Source organism: Tupaia chinensis, unplaced genomic scaffold (genome assembly GCF_000334495.1).
Source record: "Tupaia chinensis unplaced genomic scaffold, TupChi_1.0 Scaffold000354_1, whole genome shotgun sequence".
Lineage (NCBI taxonomy): Eukaryota > Metazoa > Chordata > Mammalia > Scandentia > Tupaiidae > Tupaia > Tupaia belangeri.
In genome coordinates, this window is record NW_006159849.1 from 7885399 (window position 1) to 7893947 (window position 8549).

The window sequence follows — 8549 nt, forward strand, 5'->3', positions numbered from 1 at the left end:
ATGTAAACAAGGGCTGGATTCCTATTTGTCCTATGTAATGCTGAGTACCTGTACCTTGCCTTGCATATATATATTTATATATTGAGAATGGATAAATAGGTCAGTGAAAGAATGGCAAAGAATAGAAATAATATTGATCAGGTTTTAGACCCATTCTTCTCCCTCCAGTAGCTGACAGGCTATTGTTTTCACCATTCTTACCAAGATTTACTTGCTTGTCTTAAAGAAATGTTCCCTGGATTTTTTAATGCATATAGTTAATTTTCAGAATTCTGGAAAACTCAGAATTTCTGCCATTTTTTGCCCCATTACTTTTATGTAGAAAAAGAGGTCCTTACTCTGAAACTTTCATTTTTGCTGTGTTCTTACTTCATCTTTATTCTTGAAAGTTTTTTGAAGAATTAGTTAATTTTATTTATTGTTATTATTATTATTTAATTTGCTATAGGGCACATGTGCTCACCAGAAAGAGAAAGAGACAGAGAGAGAGAAGGAAAGTAAGAAAGCAAGCTGCCAGGTCCAAGACTCGAACTACTTTTGGCCATGTGGGAGTCTACTGCCTTAAACCACCACATCACCTGCTGGGCCCATTGAAAGATATTTTAACTGGGTATAGAATTCTGTAATAGTTTGACAATTTTTTTCTTTCTATTGGGTTGTTGGATAAGTCACGCCATTTTTTTTTCTGTTTTTCTATGCAAAAATGCATTATGACTTTTCTAACAACCTAATACATATTTTTTTTTTTTTGGAGAGATTTTCACTGTAGGGCGCGTGCACTCGCCAGAGAGAGAGAGACATAGAGACAGAAAGCGAGAAATCACCCCCCAGGGGGGATGGTCACGCCGCAATCCCTTCTCCTCCACTCTCCTCTCGGGATCTTGGGCACGCACGCACACGCGCCCGGCGTGAGTTTAAAGCCACCGGGTCCGGGACGCGAACCGCGGTCGACTACATGGGAGTCCAGCGACATAGCCATTACGCTTCTCATAATCAGATGCCCAGTAACAAGCCAAATGGAAAATGTTTATCAACAGAAGTGACTTGGCGTTTTCCCAAAAACCCTAAAGGTATTGCCATGACATTTCTTATTTGCTATTGTGAAAATGTGGCAATCCACTGTCTTAAGCATTTGCTTGATCTGCTGAGTCATATGGTCCAGGATCAGCTTACACGGAAACTTAGACCTGCTACACAACCTCCTATTTCTCTGGAATCCATTAAAACTACGAGTTATGGATACTTAGTAAATGACTCAGAGTAGAACATTCAACTAGGATATATGTCAACTCCTGAATCCAAAGTAGTTTGTGCATCTTTCTCAGGTAGATTGTATAAGATGAAGCAACTTACCTTTCACTTTGGTAGAAATATTGTGCCATACCTCAGGCTAATAGAATCCCAAGGTGCGTCCTGAATGTTTTCATCAGTTGGAAGAGTTACTCTTCCATCCTCTATCATGCATGAATCTTAGCAGAGCATCTGAGATATTTATTACTTCCTACATATGAAGTTGAATCTCTCAGAGGAATAAAAGGACTAAACCCCTCATTATATACACATAGACTCCTGCATTCATATCAAATGTAATTAAATAGTTGTCTAATTACTTTAATATATTTATCTTTCTAGAGAATGTAAACAAGGGCTGGATTCCTATTTGTCCTATGTAATGCTGAGTACCTGTACCTTGCCTTGCATATATATATTTATATATTGAGAATGGATAAATAGGTCAGTGAAAGAATGGCAAAGAATAGAAATAATATTGATCAGGTTTTAGACCCATTCTTCTCCCTCCAGTAGCTGACAGGCTATTGTTTTCACCATTCTTACCAAGATTTACTTGCTTGTCTTAAAGAAATGTTCCCTGGATTTTTTAATGCATATAGTTAATTTTCAGAATTCTGGAAAACTCAGAATTTCTGCCATTTTTTGCCCCATTACTTTTATGTAGAAAAAGAGGTCCTTACTCTGAAACTTTCATTTTTGCTGTGTTCTTACTTCATCTTTATTCTTGAAAGTTTTTTGAAGAATTAGTTAATTTTATTTATTGTTATTATTATTATTTAATTTGCTATAGGGCACATGTGCTCACCAGAAAGAGAAAGAGACAGAGAGAGAGAAGGAAAGTAAGAAAGCAAGCTGCCAGGTCCAAGACTCGAACTACTTTTGGCCATGTGGGAGTCTACTGCCTTAAACCACCACATCACCTGCTGGGCCCATTGAAAGATATTTTAACTGGGTATAGAATTCTGTAATAGTTTGACAATTTTTTTCTTTCTATTGGGTTGTTGGATAAGTCACGCCATTTTTTTTTCTGTTTTTCTATGCAAAAATGCATTATGACTTTTCTAACAACCTAATACATATTTTTTTTTTTTTGGAGAGATTTTCACTGTAGGGCGCGTGCACTCGCCAGAGAGAGAGAGACATAGAGACAGAAAGCGAGAAATCACCCCCCAGGGGGGATGGTCACGCCGCAATCCCTTCTCCTCCACTCTCCTCTCGGGATCTTGGGCACGCACGCACACGCGCCCGGCGTGAGTTTAAAGCCACCGGGTCCGGGACGCGAACCGCGGTCGACTACATGGGAGTCCAGCGACATAGCCATTACGCTAACTGCTGGTTCCCACAACCTAATACATATTGAAGATATTCCACTGTCATTTTGACTCATATTTTCTTAGTTCTCAATCTATTACTCCTTTGGAATTTATCTGCCAGGTTTCATGTTGTTGTTGCTATTGTTTTCTGGGCAGTTTTTCACATTTTTCCATTTGTTTTGGTAACCTGTAATTTCTTCCTTTTTTTTTTTTTTCTTAGAGAGGCTTTTGTTATAGGGCACATGCGCTTGCCAGAAAGACAAAGAGAGACAGAGAGACAGAAAGTGAGAAAGCATCCCCCAGAGGGGATGGCCTGCACACATAATTTTTTTAATGATAAGTGATAAAAATTTAAAAAGGTTGTCTGGACCAGCAGATGGCATAGCACTTAAGTCATTATACTCCCACATGGCCAACTGCAGTTTAAATTATGGACCTGGTGGTTTCAAAATCACCAGGTCCATATCATGTGAGTGCATATCTAAGATCCTGGGAGGAAAACCCCTTCTCCTCCATTCTCCTCTCGAAATCTTGGGCATGCATGCACACATGCCTGGTGTGAGCTTAGCCATCAGGTCTGGGACTTGTACTGCAGTCGACTACATGGAAGTCCAGTGACATAGTCATTATACCAACTGCTGGTTCTGGTAACCTGTAATTTCGACATGGTAGTTTTTAAGTTATGGTTTTATTTTTATTTGCCTTGCTTGGGAGTTGCTGGGCTTTTTTTAAATGAAATGACTGGCATATTTAATCAGTTCTGGTATGCACTCAGACTGCATATTTTGAAATATTATCTCTGTACTTTCTGCTTTTTCTTTTTATTCTGGAAATATAATTAAAAGAATGAGACTTTTTTCGCCCTTTCTCCATGTCTCCATTTATATCTGTGTCAGAGTGAGTTAGGTATTTGGTTGCCATTGCTGACATAAATTTGAGCCATCAGATCATACCCCATTAATAGAACTGATATAAGCTGCTTTATGGTCATTTTTTTCATTGTTAGAATCCTTAAAGAAGTCCATAAGTCAGTGACAGCTCAATATTGATAACAAGAAATGATTTTTTTTTCTGGCTATGTCTAAAGAGCTGACAACTCTTCTATTTTAACAAGAAACGTAGTTTCATTTGTTTTTTGCTATAGTGTGCATGCACTCATCCAGGGAGAGAGACACAGAGAGGGAAAGAGAGAAAAAGTGAGAAAGCACCTCTCCAGGGGGTTATGGCCACACTACAATCTCTTCTCCCATCTCCTGGGATTTGGGGAATGTGAGTACATATACTTAATGTATTTTTCAAGCCAAGTCTGGGACTTGAACACTTAGTCACCCATATGGGATCCAGCCACCTTTACCACCACACCACCAGCTGGCCCAAGTAGTGTTATTTCATACATATTTTTTCCCCAAAAGAATGAATATAATCATTTTAAAAATCAATTTGACACCCTTCTCTTTCTTTAGAATTTTTCCTTAGGGTACATGCATTCTCTAGAGAGACAGAGACAGTGAGAAGGAAAGTTAAAAAAAATCACCCTTCTGGGGGGGATGGGCACGTCACAATCCCTTCTCCATTTTCTTCCCAGGATCTTAGGCATGTACTCACACGCACCTGGTATGATTTTGAAAGCACCGGATCCATACTGAACTGCAGTTGGCCATGTAGGAGTAGAATGACTTAAGTGCTATGCCATCTGCTGGTCCAAACAACCTTTTTAAATTTTTATCTTTTAAGGAGAGAGTCTGACTAGTGGTAAGCCTAAACTGTAGTATTCATTTCAATGTGAAATTTCTTTCAAGTAGTCTATATTTGGCAGTTCAAACTATTAAGTAAATATTTTTAGTTTGATGTAAAAAAAAAATGAAGTTCATTTATGGCTAGCAGCAACTACCTTCATATAAATAATCTATTTGAAGTATGTTAACTAAGCAAACATTTATTGGGTATCTGTTACAGGGATCACATGTCTATAGGGGTAACAATGAAGGCCAAAACCTAGACTCTGCCCCCAAGAAGCTCATTTTCTAAAGCAGATTAACTTTATCCACTTACAATGTTATTTGGATACAGATCTAATTTACATATCAAGATTTCCTTTTGAGATAGAACAAATGAAAATTCCATTGACTGCAAGATCAAAAGCACTGAATCATTACCATCCTAATAAAAGATGTAACTCGTTTAAACAAAATATATTTCAGATTTTTATCCTGGAAATTATATTTAGAAAAATCTAAACTGAATCTAAATGTGTTCCCTGACACATTTGTGATTGTGTAACTAAGACTTTTTCATTTTAAATTATAAACCAGAATGGGAACTCAACACCATACAATTTAATTCCTTTGTCCTTAAGAATAGTTAATTGTATGAGAAGCCAAATGCAGATTTTAAAGTTAGGATGTCTTTAAAAAAAAAATCTAGATTTGTCCTTTTAAACTCTAGCATAGGGTTTTAGAAGCAAGCTCATGGTCTATTCTTGTACACTGACTTTAAGATAAGAACTTAATGTTTTTATTGTAGGATAAGTAATTTTCTTTCCTTGGATCTTTTGAACTTCTAAGAATAGAGGAGAAAGTTTCAAAAACAAATTTGCATTATTCTATTAGCGATTTGCTAGTAGCTATGACATTGGAAATTCATAAATTACCTGGATTTCTTGAATTTTTATTCTTCCCTTTCCTACCAGTGTTGAGATGCATTCTGCAACAAGAAAAAGACAGGAACTTGCAGCTCCATGTAGTTTTCTTGAGGCATCATTGTGTGTGTGTGTGTGTGTGTGTGTGTGTGTGTGTGTATTTTAAGATAATTTATATAGGTCTGTTTCATGCCATTGGCCTTCTATCTTCTACAGCTAAATATGGAGAAAAAAATAAAGAGGGAAATTAGAGTTGAAAGTGTATGTCCTATTTCTTTCATTTTTTTTTATGTTTCTAAAGGTTTCACATGAAGCAGGCTATGCAAACCTTAAGCACTGAAACAAAAACACAACATGAAGGCACAGAAACATTAAATGGACTATTTTGAATAATAAACTTTGCTTACTTTTTCTAGTAGATGACTCATTAATTTGGCTCTTGCTGTTAGATGATAGTACACATTAGGTTGCTGTGTTTTTAATTTTTTAATTTAGGCATTTATCCAACAAAGATTTGTTGAAAACTCACTTGTGATCAAGCCACCATTGTTGGGATTGGGGACACAGTTCTCACCTAAGAATTTATTATTCTATTAAATCTTACGTGCACACACACATCCCTGCCCCTGCCACATTGTTTCCGTTCATTTGACTAGGTTTGTCCATGTTAGGATCAACATAATTTTGTAGACAACATATAGCTTGGTCTGTATATTTATCCTCTCTAACAGAAATTGTCTTTTAATTGCTGTATTTAGACTACTGATGTTTAAAGTTAAACCATCGATGTTTAAAGTGATAATTGATATAGCTGGGTTACTATCTATCATTTTTGTTTTGCTTTCTATTTCCTGCCCTTGTTCTTTGCTTTGTGTGTGTGTGTGTGTGTGTGTGTGTGTGTGTGTGTATGTGTCTTTTACCCTTTTTTTTTGTTGTTTTGCCTTTCCTTAATTTTATTTTTATTTTTAGCTTTTTTGCTTCCAGAGGGTACATGCACTCACTAGGGAGAGACAGACAGACATAGAAAGCACCCCTCATTGGGGTGTGGTCACCACATTCCTTTTCCCTCCATTTCTCCATCCTGTCAGGACCTTGGACATGCATGCATGCAAAGAAGGGTGGGACTTCCACATATGAATTTAGTGGAGAGACAGTCCAGACTAGAACACATATGCTTCGTACTTCTTTTTAAACTTTTTAAAACTTGTTGTCCTTGAGTGTATATCCATTTATCTAATCAAAGTTCACTTCTAAATAATATTATACTACTTCAAGGGTAGTGTGAGTGACTTATCACTATATTCTCAATTCCTTCCTCCAGTCCCACATAACACTGTCATGATTAATTTCCTTTATCCATAAGTGATTAGTGAACATAATATATAGCAATATTACTATAATAGTATGATGTTTTTAGAGTTTTGTTTTGTTTTGTTTTGTTTTGTTTTTGCCTTTGGGTTTGTGTGCTAGCCCAGGCAAAGAGAGAGAGACAGAGACAGTGAGAGGGAAAGTGGGAAATCACCCTCTGGGGGACGGCCATGCCACATTCCCTTCTCCTCATTCTCCTCTTGGGATCTTGGGCATGCACGCACATGCACCCAACCTGGTGTTTTAAGCCACTAGGTCCAATACTTGAACTAGCCATGTGGGAGTTCACCAATGTAACTGCTATGCTATCTTCTGGCCCAAGTATTATGATTTTGAACAAACATTTTAGCTCAATAAATAAGAAAAATAAAAGACTATTTTACTTTCATTTATCCTCTGAGGCTCTCTGCATAGATCCAAGTTTCTGACCTATATCATCTTTCTACTCTCTGAAGAACCTCTTGTAACATGACCAATTTTCTCAATTTCTATTTGTCTAAGAAAGTCTCTATTTCTTCTTCAGTTTTGAAGGATAATTTCACTGAACAAAGAATTCTAGGTTGGTGGGTCTTTTCTTTCAATATTTTATTTCACTGTCTACTTCCTTGCATGTTTTATGAAGATATGTCTAAAGTACTTCTTATCCTTAGTCCTCTATGCATAAGGTAATTTTCCTCCCTATCTAACTTCTTTCAAGATTTTCTCTGTCTTTGATTTCCTAAAATTTCAATAATAAATATCTAGGTAAATATCTTTTGGTATTTATCTTGATTGCTGTTGTCTAAACTTTTTGGATCAATGGTTTTGTGTTTGTTATCAGTTGGAAAATTCTGTTATTATTATGTCAAACTTTTCCTCTGTTCCCTCTCTCTTCTCTTTCTGGTATTCCCACTATGCATATGTTATACCTTTTTATAATTGTTCCAGAGACCAACATAACATTCTAACATTTTGAAATGTCTAAGCAATATATCTTCTCAAAAATGAAGAAAAATCAAAAGTTGAATTTAGGAAACTTGTTCTATTTAATTTCTTCATTCATTTTTTTATTCATTCAAAATGTATTTTTATTGAATGCCTACTTTGTATCAGTTCTCTAAGTGCATTTACTTAATTACATGGTTTTCTACACATTATGTTCCTTGAGCATATCTCAGAATTGACAACTTCATTACTTTAGTAATGAACCAAGAATTAATAATTCAGTCTTCTGTTATTTTTTTTCCCCAGGATTTAACAGAAATCAGTTGAAAGAGAAATCCATGTGAAATTCTGTAATGACATTTTAAGCCTTTATATGGAAAGAAATATAGAATTGATGATGTGTTATTTACCCTTAGTGCATTTTCCTTTTGAAGGAGAAACAACTATGTGGTCAAGAAAATTCATCAAAAAGTACCACAAAAAATGTGATGACACAACTTTTGCAGATTATCTACTTTTTTAAAGATAAAGGCATCAAATGAATGAGAATCTGATGTATTTTGGTGATTCACCATTAAAAGGACAGTTTAAAAGAAGAAAATTAATACCATCACAGATGGCTTAATTTTACCCCTTGAACATAGTTCTTCTTTGCCATATGGAGTCATGCATGAACAGCAGTTCATTCTTCAGTCTGTCATCCTACTAAAAGGAAAGTCTTAACAGGAACAATAATGAACACAAACACAGGATTGCTAAATATTTTGACTTATGTTCTTGGCTCCAAATTGCTATACTGAGGGAACTTTTAATATCTATGAATATCCCTTCGTTCTGTGGGGTTAAGAAACAGTATGCTAAGGATAGCTGTTTCTGTAAGCAGGAAAAGATAGCTTAATCTTCTAGTGCACTGTAAACGAACAGCTGTACAAATTTAGGGGTATTTCATTTAATGTGACAGGATATCTCTGAAAAGCCAGGTTGCATACAACTCATTCATTACAAGTTGAAAT